Source organism: Nesoenas mayeri, assembly GCF_963082525.1.
Source record: "Nesoenas mayeri genome assembly, chromosome: 10".
NCBI classification, from domain to species: Eukaryota; Metazoa; Chordata; class Aves; order Columbiformes; family Columbidae; genus Nesoenas; species Nesoenas mayeri.
In genome coordinates, this window is record NC_137560.1 from 21,667,836 (window position 1) to 21,681,384 (window position 13,549).

At 46.8% G+C, this 13,549-nt stretch overlaps 1 protein-coding gene across 1 annotated transcript in view; it reads right to left on the bottom strand.

The window, feature by feature from the left end:
• The window catches only part of CHCHD6 (coiled-coil-helix-coiled-coil-helix domain containing 6), a 111,415-nt gene that overhangs the window by 11,350 nt on the left and 86,516 nt on the right, over window positions 1–13,549 (bottom strand). The gene's annotated exons all lie outside the window — the stretch shown is intronic.

The window sequence follows — 13,549 nt, forward strand, 5'->3', positions numbered from 1 at the left end:
GTTTAAAGAGACTTTAAGCAGGAACTTGCCAATTTTCTGCAGCCGGGATTAGAACAGAACAAACTCAAACACTTCGTCCTTCTGCAGAGCCCTCCGAGCAATTTCACTCTCCACAAAATGGCCAATATAGAAAGAAGCTCATAAATCCCCGTGACGTAAGTAACTTCACATTACTCTTGGGGAAACAGAGGCAGGGACAGATTCATTAATCCAAATAAATGAACCTGTGAAGCAGCCTGGATTTCTGAATCCCCATAAAGTCCCACACTGGAAACAGCACCCAGGGTCCAGTGATTTCCGTGCCATGCTGCCCAACACAAACAAAGCAAAACACTTGAGCGCATGAGAACGTTTTTAGAGAAGAAAAGCACAGCCATTAACCACACCTGCCCTAGCCAGGTGGCATACATTCTTATTAAAACACATTTTATGACTTCAAAATGCCTCCCACCATTCCACCCGTTGCATCGCTCACACCAAAGACCAAGGTCACACCTGTAAGACGCCGCCTTCGGAAACCTGCTGAGTAGCAGAGAGCTGCACGACTTGTCTGAGCAGGCGGGGATGTATTCCAGCGCTCAGCACCACCCGGCTCGGCCCGTCGGTTCTACCCAACCCAGAGAGGTTAGGGCTGGCTTTGATATCTCACCCTTAATCTGCAGCCCAGGCGTATCCTGAGAGGATGTTGCTATGGGCTGGTGCTCCGCTTAACGAATGCAACCTCCATGTGTGTCCAGAAGAAAGCTGGGTCTTTTAAAGCTATTTTAGATAGTTATATATACACAAAGAACTTATAAGACGTTTATGCTAAAGAATTGTTAGAACCAGCACTGAATTGAAGACTTGACTTTTAAGATAAGCAACTCTCCCTTAATATTTTTTATTGTGGGGTGGGGTTTCTTTATTTTGAAAATAACGAAATTCCACATGTGAGATTATATCAGTCAGTTGAACTTAAATGTGTATGGTAGTTGCCATTACTGTGACTTAAAACTGAGACTTGCATTTAGAAAGCTCAGTATTTATTGTCTCACCAGAACTGAATGGAAAGCCTGGCTGTTCCTGCATGTAGAGGGTTAATCCTACCAACTCTTACCCATCATCACCGCCCAGCTAGATCCTGAGTGGATCTACTGGTGGCCACCAAAGCACTGGCCCTGGATGATGCTGCCCAAAGGCCTCTGAGCCAAACACCAGCCAGACGGAGCTTTTCAACCAGCCTGGGAAGGAACCCCAGGTGTGCAAATGCACATACACACCCCTCAGCCCACCTCGCATGGGGGGACGGGCCGGTCACTCCCATTTGCTTTTCCATTTGTCCCACTCTACTTACTGCAGCGCTCGAAACAGACAACCTGCTCCCCTTTCATCTGCTCCGCGGTGGCCATTTCTCCCGAGCTGCCCATCATTTCCTTATCAAGCAGTAAAAACGTAGGATCACTGGAGACACAGCTCAGCCTTGCTGAGATTTCACTCTCTCAGCGGGTTGTAAATGCCCCTATAATGTTGGCTTTTTTAATCTTGTGTTATTATTACCCGCGGCTGCCATTCAGCCCGTCGAGAATAAAGCGCCGAGGCTTTCAGGGCCCACACAATGGCTCTGTGCATTTGGACGAACAATACTCCTGTGTTTCAGGTTTATTGGAAACCGTTCTGTTGTGGGAGTCTGACCGCGTGTGTCCCTCCGCTCGGGCAACACAGAGGAGCGTGTGCCTACCACTTCAGCGCTGATTTCGGGAGCACGTGCCTCCGCCGCTGCCTATGGAACCTATGAACACATGCAAGCCTGGTGTATCCCCACAAGCCTATGTAGGGACAGAAATACGAGCTTGCAGAGCCAGCCAGTCTCCTCTATAGTCAACGGGGGGGTAACAAAGCTGAACGGTGCCCCCTCTGTGAATAATCACGTTCATCTCCGCGCGAACGGTGTTGCTGGCTCACGTTGAAGTCTGATGATATACAGCGTAGCTATGAAAATGTCAAAGCTCCGCTTCCCAGAGTCATGTTCTTACATGAAATCTTGGCTTTCGCTTAAAACTAAAGAGCCTGAGATCCCGGTGTTTGCAAGGGAGGCTGGAAAAGTGGAACGACCGAAAAAGTATGAATTAGAACGCACATGAGATGCGAAAAACGCGGGGCTTTTCTAATTTGGGGATACTGTTTGTTTTGGTCGGTTCGTTGTTGTTTGCGGGGGCACTGCAGATGTGTGAACTCTTACAGAGCTGCAAATATTCCCTTGTTCAGGAAAATGAGCCACGCTGCACGCTCTTCACATATCCAAAACCCACGAGAGAAGCCAGAAACTCCTCCAAAACCACAAGGTTAACTTGTAGAACTGTTTAGAAATGCGCTGGGGTTATTTAATTTGCCTTCTTGTTTTAAGCACCTGAATCACACTCTCATAGCGCTGCTGTCTAGGCAGGAGGGCTAAAGTATTTCATTTTGTTTATTCCTTCCTTTTTCTTTAACAAAAAAAGAGAACAAAGATTCTCGTGTACTTGTAAAACTTCAGGAACAACTCCACAAAACTAGGGCAATAGAAAACATGCCAAATACTTGAAGGCTTGGCAACAGCGAGAGCCTGCCTGTCTCTTCGCAGCAGGAGGAATGTCTGTCTGTCTCAGCCAATGTTTCTGAGTAAGGATGTCTCATCCCGATAGCCCGTGTACATATAAAACACCTATGCTGTCAGCTCTCCAGGAGGAGACCTTGACATTTTGCAGAAAAGCACATCCTCGTCTCCCCTGAAATATCAGCAGAAGGCGGAAAAACCTGGTAGGTCTGAAAATGGAAGAATCAGGTGCTGCCTTCAGCAAGAATCAAAGTTAAAATGGAAGAGGCAGTGGTGAAATGAAGCCTTGGAGAGCCAAGGGACCGAGTTCCAGGTTTCCCAGAGCCGTGTCCGCAGCCCCGTCCCGCTGCCTCTCCTGCGAACCGCGGGAAGAGAGATCTTGAAGGGGAGGAAATTGAGGCTTTGCTATCTTAAGAAGAAGAAATAAAAGGTGAATGGTTTCAGCACACACATATCATTGTGATATTATGTGCCTCATGCACCTGGAGAGATAAACCGCAACCCGCTCCCTGAACTCCGACTTTACGGCAGTGTGGGCAGACGAGCTCTCGCTCTCCACGGACTGAGTAACCGGATTGTAATGTTCTCTTCCCGAAAAGAGTGATGAGATGCCCGGAGAGCCCGCAGAGGTGTCAGAGAAACAGATGCTGTTAGACCCTTCGCAGGCCAAAGACAGATTAAGAATAGCACAATACCAGCATAACAGGATCTTATCGACAGCCCTGCGCGCGCTGTGACACCTGTCTGCATCGCAGCCTCCCCGCACAACCCCAGCGGCCAAGCGGCTTTGAAGCAAGAAACAGCAAGACAGGCAGGTGAATCTGAACTCCCATCAGCTGTCTGAAGAGACGGTACGAACGCCTTCCATTTCAGTAACACTTTTCATCCGCGTTTCCGAGACATCCATCCAGCCTCAACACTCCAAACCACAGAAGTAATATCTGCCCAGGTAGAGATGGGCAAATAAACACAGGTTAAATGACTGCTCAAGGTCACCCAAGGACTACGAGAGAGACGCACACATCTGGCAAGTAGATTACTCTTCCCTTTTGAAAGGCACACAGACGCACGCACGCAGAGGGGATTGAAACTGCTTAGCCAGGTGTGGAGCCTGCTGCGATCAACACAGCTTCGCCCAGCAGCCACTCCTCCCGCTGCTGCTTTGCCGGCGTTAAAACATAGAGAAAGCAAATCTTTATAACAAAACTCAGTCAAACAGATGCTAATAAGGATGGGGGATTTCGCATCTGGGCTAAGTTACTACAATCTACACATCCTATTTGTCTGCTAGTTATTAAATTACCCACAAGCCATCAACAATTCAAGCCTCTCGGAGAGGCAGAGATTAACTAGGAATTGCTATGCAGAAATGCCGCTCATCCCTTCTCTAGCGAGATCAGCCTCATGATGAGTTGCAGACGTTTGGGAACAAAGGTGAGCGTTCCTGCAAGAAACGAGAGGCACAAAAAGATGGGAAAACGCTACTATAGGAGGGAGAGGATTTGCAAGGCAGGAATCTGTGAGGAACACGGGCTCCGGTCACACACACTCGTGTCCCCGGAGCACCGAAAGCTGCACTTCTGTCCCAGCACTAATGCAAATGAGATTTTCAGTGAAAGACAATGAAGCCGGTATGTAAATATTAATTTAACAATGTAGTTGACAAAGCTGATCTATAAATAGCTGTTTTATTAGCAGGTGATGCTGAAGGCAGCTACCCTGGCTCCTTTTCCCACCGTCCCCTGTGCCGTCTTGTTGTTATTGACCCCGGAGATGTGACAACTCTCAACTGTATGCAGCTCGCTTCGCCACCGCTACCTGCAGAGTGGGTACAGACACTCGACAATAAAATACATATTTATCAAGGCCCTTACACAACAAGGATCCTGCGGCACTACGCACACAATGGCTCACAGTCCTCAATTAAGGAGAGCAAATGGTTTAGAAAAATAGAAGAATCACGCAGCTTTGCTTTCAAGCAGGAGGCGGCTGAGGAGCTGGTCACTCAGGTACCATCAGGCATTTAGGGAATGATTGACACAGAGCCAGCCACTGTCTGTCCGCATTTACACTGTGCACTAAGCATCAAGGACAGCAACACCTTTAGGCCACCAAAGAAGCGTTTTGCCATCTCAAAATAAGACGTCAAAATCCCGATCTCTTTCTATAGTTTTACTTCATCTGGAATTATTATTTTATCGTGCATAATAAGGTGTCACTGTCTCTTTGGGCTGCACAGGCAGGAATTCCGTCTTTTGCATAGGCACAAAAGGCTGTTTAACACAGACAGCAACACCACAGTGGAGTTTAGGGCCAGCGGTCAAAAATCTTGTATCCTGGTAAAACCACTGTGGCATTTGGATCAACACAACACAACTGCCCAAACCGCGGTACGGCCGGCGTCCATGGAAACCACGGGAATGACGATGGTTTAGGCTATTCACATGGATTTGTATGTATTTTCCAGAAGCTGTTTAAAGCCTCGACCTTCCTCTTGCTGCAAAGAAAAAGTGACAACATCCTTGATAGGTTGGGCTTGTAAATGGGCAGATTGAACCAGAGGAACAGAATGGACTTTGTTATCCCTCCCTCCCACTTGCCTGAACACAACAAGTTTCTATGTTAATGCTTATCATATGGCCAGGAGAAAGAAAGAAAGAGAAACCCACACAATCAACACTCTTTTTTCTCCATAAGGTCCATCATATTCTTACAGCTCTCGAGTTCACCCCAACAAGGAAGGGCTGTGCTGGGCAGATCACCGGGATCTGCGCCCATGGCATTAAGACCATCAAGGACTATGGAAAGGAAACTTTGGCAATAAAGTCCATTTAAAGTGTCTTTTCAGAGTGGACGTACTTCTGTTTTCTAGGTTTTTTTATGGCAATAAGGTAGAGGAGTTTGACTTAGCAGAATACAAATTTAAACCAGAGCCATGCTCAGAAACCCTGTGGAATTCAGCAAGAGAAGCACTACACATTGCCAAATTGATCATAAATAAAGTGCTGTTAATCAACTAGGAGAAAAATAGTACAGTAATAGATTTGCAATCATCTTTGCTATATTATTTACTCTAATAAAACTGTCATAAATCTAATAGCGATAGATGTAGGCAGCACCAGGGAGAAAACAAAACATTTTACATAGTTCAGCCAATGCAGGATGCTGCAATCCACACAGCTGCTGCCTCCTTTGCCTTTAATGTAAAGCTACGCATAAACCTACAGCACCAAATGACCCCAAAGCAGCTTGTGCTCCTCCCCAAACCTCCACAGGTACCAGTTCCTGCAGCTCTTGCAAAGCTGCTGCCTCCTTTGCCCGTCATCCCCTTTTCACATCCATCGTCCCCTTTTCACATCCTCGACTTCACAGCCCAGCCAGTCGCAATCCAGGAGCACTTAACGAGCCAGGACCTGAACAGAACTTTAACTAAGTTTTCATTCTCTCCGAAGGAAATTTCGAGCAACTAGAGCACAGATGAAATCCAGCTTATCCAGAGTAATTCATTCTTCACACTTGTTTAACCTGGCAGCTTTCTCCGGGGGCTGCAGACTCCGCCGCACCGCTCGGAGCTCAGACAAGTCCCCGTCACCCGTCATGGACCGAACCCTTCAGCTCCGGGATGGAAAGATCAAACCGCTAGATAGGTTCTCTTCCTTGCTGGGTACGCTGATTTTTATCAACGGGAAAAGCCAATTAAAGTTGATAAAGACACATTCTCTGCTGATTTTTTTCCCTTACTGCCCACTGCTCGGTGCTAGTATAATGGATAATGTTCTGCCTGTGGGTGTATTTTCTAAGATCTGTCAGTTCTGACAGCATTTTGGCACCTGGATAACTCAAGATTTATACCGAGGGTCCAGGAAAGCACCATTTCTCAGTAGCTGATGGGTACATTTTTCAGCAGGGCTTCTCTAATTAAAGGGCTAGAAAGAGATGAGATCAGATTGATAGGTTTCGCAGTCAGATGTTTTACGCTGAAGTTTGATGAATTATAAATCACCTTTTGCAACTTTCGGAACACGTGAGAAGAGCGCGCAAGAGAAACTACAGCAGTTTGTCCAAAATAACACAATATAATTGCTTGTTTTCAAATTCCACCTCCGTCCCTAGGGCAAGACCATTAAAGATGTACTAAAGAAAGGTTTTGCGCATTGAAAAAAGGAATATATATATATATATATATATATATATATATATATATATATATATATATAAAAATGGATGCTATGAAATGAGACACTGCTGCTCTGGAGGTGTTCTGCCCCAGATGGAACACCAAAGGTGCATCGTCCTGTGCTGGGAACCCCCACTCGTACTCAGTGACTCCCACAGCTCGATCAGCAACGTCCCTACCTGAGCAGTGGGCATTTGCCTTGTCCTCTGCTGTCACAGCCTTGTCTCGGGGGTAGAGAAAACGCTGTCATATTTAATGCTTTGACTTTAATACCTGTGTGAAAAGCGTGTATTCTGTGCTGGCTTCATTGTCTCTGTCAGAGCCCCTTCGCTGTCTATAGTGAAATACAACTCCGGAGAGGCCGGTGGCAAGAGCTTGCAGAATAACCACGGCTTGTTCTGGGCTTAACGGGATCTGCAAGTGCTGAGCTCTCCTTGGGGGCTGGTGAGGGGGGAAAAGGAGAAAAACAACACCAAAAAGCCACAAAAACCAGGATGTAATAGCCCTGTATCAAAGTTCACAAGTTCCCTGCAAGCTGAGTGTTGTTCAGACCAATGTAGCCTTAGAGCCACAGAGAAGAAAGTCACAGAATAACCATCTGGAATGGGGGAAAAAAAGATTTGTTGGTAGTTTAAAACATGAAACCGAAGAAATACAATGCAGAGCAATGAGGATGTGAAAAGCATTTCCAGGCACTGAGAGGTTAAAACAATTATTTGAACAGCTGGGAAAATTAAAATGGTAAAATAATAGCTACCCTTCAAAATTCTACAGATGCAAAGAGACTCTTCAATGAATAACTGATAAAGGGGAAAGAAACATTTTAGAAGAGAAACTGTTTCACGCATGAAGGTCACACAAGTAACAGCTCCTCTTTAAGAACCTGGATTTTCAGACTTGGCAAGAGATGAAGCGGTGGGGTTAACACAGCCGCCTTTTACCTCTAGGGACCTGGGGGTCAAACCCTGAATACTCCATGTTACACATAAAAGCGACTTTGGGCATATCCTTTCTGCTGCTTTTGGAAGCTGTTCCCCGCCGCAGCAAACGCAAGGTCACGCAGGATCACGCTGGAATTGTTGTAGCAGTTTGTTTGCTTTCCCAAGGAATTCTCCCAGCTGGCACAGGCTCAGCGACCGGCGCAACCTCCGAGCAGCCAGCTCAGGAGACTTTGCTGCCCCGTTATCCAGAGCCGCTCGGGCAAGAATGCGGCGGTTCGTTATTTTTCAGGCTGTCCTGGTTTTGTTAAAAACAAGTTTCTCTTTCAGTGAATTTTGCCTGTCAGCTAAAGCCTTCATATTAACTGCATTTTCCTGGAGAACCAGACACATGTTTCGGTAAACCTAGCAATGGAATGCAAACTTATTGATAAGCATGGATGGACATCTCCCGAGAGGGGCGACGAGAAACAAGTGACCAAGAAACTGACCAACTGTGTATAACATTCCATTCACGTGAATACTTCATATGAAATGGGAGATCACGAGGATCTCGCTCTCTTGTTCTTATGGCCGACATTAGGAGAGGACCTTGCTAGTCGTCCCTGCGAACTGAGGCCTGGGGAGAGACTGAATCCAGCTCTGGTTGGCTGTGGAGTCTAATCCAGGACTTTGGGTGCCAGCTCTGCAGTTGCTGAGACTTTCAAGATTGGTTTTGTATATTTTGTATTATTTTCTCTATTCTTATTAGTAGCATTAGTAAAACATCTTTAGTTTTTTCCAACTCTCTTCTCTCTGTTCTTCTTTTCCTCCCAATCGCCTCTCCTGAGTGGAAAGGGGGGAGAGGAGGGGCAAAAGGGGGAAGGTGGGGGGAAGAGGGGGTTAATAATACATCTGCCAGGGTTTTATTGTCACCCCGCAATCTTAACCCTCGACACAGGCAAAAACTGAGTCTGTAATGAGCAGCTTGATTATTTGGGGAAGGTCTAATAACACCAGTCAGGGGTGCAGGGTATGGGCAAGGGCGGACACAACGCTGCTCATCAGGACAGGGGACACATGGACATCCAGGGGACCCAAAGCTCCGGCAGAGCCACGTTCAGGGCAGAGAGGAGCTGGAAGAACATGGCTGGGGAAGGTCCATTTGCCACCTGGCTCCAGCCACCCTTCTTGTAGGCAACGAATCCGCTCTCTCCGCTATTTTAAAACAAGAAACATTTTCAGAAAGTATGGAAAAAAAATTGACAACTGAAGATGTAGCGTCGCAGAGCAGAAATCAGCCCAACGGTGCCAGCTCTTGTTTCCGTTCCTCACCCACTTCAAATGCACAACCTCTTCCACATAAATACTGAGCAAACTGTCGCAAGGACAGCAACTGAACACACCTCATCCGAGTCCAAAAACATGGATCCTTTGGCAAAAAAAGGCAGAATCAGAACAGAAGGCCAAATCCATCCACCCCAGCAGTCAATTCTTCTCTCACTCACACGTACCATTTCACCAGTCTCCAACTGGAAAGCCTTAACTGCTACTTTTTTCTTGAAGTCAAAGAAAGAATTTAGCATAAACACTGAGATCCTCCTACAAGAAGACTTCTTGTCCAATCGAAATTATTTGTTATTCCAGCGTTATGAAGCATTTCTGAAGAACCGAGATGGAGCCTCCTCAGCCTGTGCGTCTCTCTCCACTGCAGAGCCCAGCTCAGCCTACTCTGAACATGCTCCTGTACTTCTCCAGCTGACAATCACCTGGTACTGAGTCCTGGTGCTGTCAGGTATCTCTGGTGGGTCAGGCTGCTCACTGGTCAACAATACTAAAAGGAAACACAACGAGGATGAACCTGCAGCCTCCCCACACTTCTCGCTGCAATTCCCTCAAACAGCCCCAGCTCGACAGACCAAGTTTGATCACTTTAAGGACCAGAAACACACAACGTGTTGCAGAGAGTCGTTCCTACGCGTTATCTACGCCAAACGAAGTAGCCTGCGACATAGAAGCTGACAGAAGGTTTCCAATAGAGGCCTTGACCTTCCCATGGTCCTGAGAGCCTCTGTGACACATTTTTACAAGAGTCAGGACCCTGGTATTCTGCCAAACCACATACATTTGGTCTAAACTAAAATGACGACTGCAGCCTTAATTCAATATGCTTTCCTTCACTTCCGATTCCAATCTGCTGGCCGGAGCTGTTGGACCAGCACGGACCTGCCTTTTTTTGCCATTGACGAGACTCCATCCCGTGCTGCCTGAACAGCTGCCAGCAGCTGGAGCTGCACAGCAAAACCATTGCGGAAATTCACCATCTGGGTACACAACCTTCCTCAGCAGAGCTGCTGCTCACACTGGGAAACCTGCAAATCTATCTCCGCTACCTTGTCATGCCACTGGCTGTGATAAGAACATGGAACCGGGATATCCCAGCTCGTCTCCTCACCGTAGCAGCGTGATGATCTGTCATCAGCCTCGTACTTGCCCAAGGCAAACAGCACCCCACAATGCTGATGTATACTTTGGTAATGCACTTTCGGATTCTTAAAAAAAAAAGTGCATAAATCTGACAGGGTGAGGAAGAAACTGAAGCAAAAAGAGAAGGTCTGAGGCTGACACAAGCACCCACACCTTCCTACCCTCCTTCCGTGGAGTTCCTGAATCTCACCCGTGTCTCCTGGAGCCAAACTCCTCTGTGCCCAGCGGCTTTTGTGTGCGGTGAGGAGCACAGCGGGATGCAGAGGGTTGCTCTACATCCAGTACTCAGAACCCAAAGACTCTTTGCTCCTCTGATCAGCCACATTTAGATGCATATTTAAAACTAAGACAGACACTGAACTCTGTCTTGCCCCCCGAGGGAAGCGCAGCCTTCTCCTTCCAAACCGCCAGTTCAGTGCTGCAGGGAACAGGCAGCCTGGTGTCAGCTCCGATACTGAGTTTTAAAATGAAAGGAATGCAAACAAAGGGGACAGAAGAGAGGAGAGAAGGAGTGCAGGGACACTGCAAGGAAGCAGGTAAAAAAACTCAGGCAGAAGGAAAGGAAAAAATCTGATCCGGAACTCTAGAAAGAGGTGAATAAATAACAAGACAGAAGGAGGAGGAGGTAGCAGAAGTAGGTAATAGCATATGGCCAACTTGATGTACGTACTGCATGAAAAATCCTGTAAGTGGCCAGAACTGCTCATGCTGGGTGGCGAGGAGGATAGCGCCCACTTAGAGTGATATCACCAAGCCACACACAGCTTAGAATATACACGAAATACCCACAGCTTCGGTTTCAATCACAGAACGTCACAAAAGAGCCCTAGAAGAATTTACCTTTACATACAGCTCAAACATTTGCTACATGCTGTCCTGGACTAATGGAGATCCACCCCAGCGCTAGCATGGCCTTCCTAATGATCCTGAATTCAAGCATTCTACACAGAAAAGTAAAATAAACCAGGAAAACCATGGAGAAAATGACTTGGCAGCGCTATACAGCACTTGATTCTAGTGCCAGGAGGTTAAAATGGGGATTCCTCAATGCTGCATGTTTTTCCTACCTAATAGGGTTGGCAAGTTTTGGGTGTTTTTAAGCTTACGACAAGGATTCCAGGTAGTGAACCTCAGGGAGATGATTTTGAAAACCTTAATACAACATAGGTCTATGTTAAAATAAAAGAAAAAGGGGGGAAAAAAAATAAGAGAGAGATACAATCAAGTGCATACCTAAAAGTAACTTGCACATAAGAAATGCCACGTCAGAAATCAGGAGGACGGGTTCTTACAGCTCCACAACATGCAGTTCCAGAAGCTCATCAAAACTTCAGTTGGCACTTCAGGAATTTGTGCCAAGATCAAGAAATGCTTCCAACTGTTGATTTGGAGGCAATTATCAGGCAGAACACAAGCTTGATAGCAGTGAAACACCCGGGATGGGGTGAACCTCTCACCCTGCCCTCAGGATGGACCAGCTAAAAATCAAACCTGACGGAGCCAAGGAAAACACCAACAGAGAAACAGAGCAGGAACAAAGACAGAGCAAGAACTGAGGATCACGAGACGCACAGTTACAGCCTAGAGGCTTGTGGAGCAGTTCAGAGCCACTGAAGAAATTCCCTTCCATACCTGGCTGGTGACTCCAAACATCCATCAGATCCAAACCCGCTGGGGAGATTAATTGCAGACAGCTACAGATTAACACACAATCCTTACAACCTTTTATCCACTAGACTGCAGTGCTTTGGAAGACTCTTCTCAAGGGAAGATGCCTCCTTCAACCTGCAAGCACCACAACACTCCTACTGCTTTATGTTGTCCCTTAAGAAAAGCTTTTCATAGCAGCAACAAAAGCTTTTTGCGCTGAACAGCTGGAACCAAAGTCAAAGCACAACTTGGCAGTTTTCTTGGCTGAAGAGAGATGTCATTGGATCCCAGAGTCACAGGCAAAAAGCCCATGTTGACAAAGGTTTGAGACAGCGGTTCCAGATATTAAGAGTCAGAACTGCAATTTGCAGGATTTACAAGAAGAATATTTTGAACTTTATCCTTCTGCTACAGCTGGCGTCCAGGGATTATCTCCCTGACTTCTCTCCTTTAAATAATTTGTACCATACACCTATTGGTCCCAGCAGGAGCAGCCAGGAGTTGCTGTCAGGTCTCCCCAGATGCTCAGATTCTCCAGCTCTCTTCTCCACGTGGGAGCTCTCAGATCCCACAACTCAGCAAAGCAAAGATTTGGATCTGAGATTCAAGTCTCCACGAGGGGATTTCTGTTATTACAGCAGATCCGGTTCCAGACACAGCCACTGTGAACTATGTAACAGGATGCGAATCCTCTTCTATATATTCCTGCTGCGTGATCTCACTCTTTGTTTCTTCGCGTCCTCCTTTTCTCTATAGTATTGCAACACTTCATTGATTCCACACAATCGACAAGAGCACGAAGGCAGAGGCAGCCTCTCAGATTGGAACAGCTGGTTTTCTTGATGGCATCATGTCCCAAAGAAAGGCAAGGAAACGCAAGAAAAGAGACTGTTTATTCTCAACAGCAAGCAACTCCACGCCAGAGAAGAAAGCACAGCCCTGCTGACTGTGAGGAGAAGGCAGCAGTGGGATTGTGAATGTATTTCACACTCCTTGATGGATCACGCCTGAAGATTTTGTGCGAAAGCGGAGCACAGAGGAAGCCACGCTTTAAAGAACACCACTGGGAAAGCTTTATAAATCCCATGCCCTGCTCTGCCGTCCAAAGCCCTGTTGACCAGTTCCTCAATTGCCATGCTCCTTGGCTACATTAAGCTTTGGAATACGCTCCTGTCAGTCATTCCGAAATGGGTTCAATGACAGATGGACAAGGGTGACCAGCAGAGACTGAAAAAGATGGTCAAAAGCCATTGACCCTGTGACCAAGCTCTGGACAAGGACTGCAAGATGTAACAGCCACCCACGTCACAGCCAACGACCACACTGCCCAGCCACCAGTGGACAAAACTTGAGCTGTTCCCCTCAAACGCCGTTGTCTGTCGCACTAGTCGCTGGACACGAGAAGACAATATTGAAAAGCTTCCTCTTCCCGTATCTGAACCGCTGTCCTGCCTCAACACGCAGCAGCAAACATGAGCCACCGAGGAACAGCCAACTGCTCAGCAGCACGAGATGCTGAGGCCAGCGAGGATCAGCAGCTGCTCATGTCCCCACAGCTTAACTTTCCCAAGCATGAAACATTTGACTGAACACCACAAAAAGAGGTGCAGGAAGCAAAATCACAAGCTACCTTAAATCCACGGGCTCTTTTCTTCTTCTGGGCTCCTCAGACCTAACACCAGATCTTTTACCTCGTCCTAAAATAAGAGAACATGCATTAAAGCATCAGGCTACTAATTTCTGAAA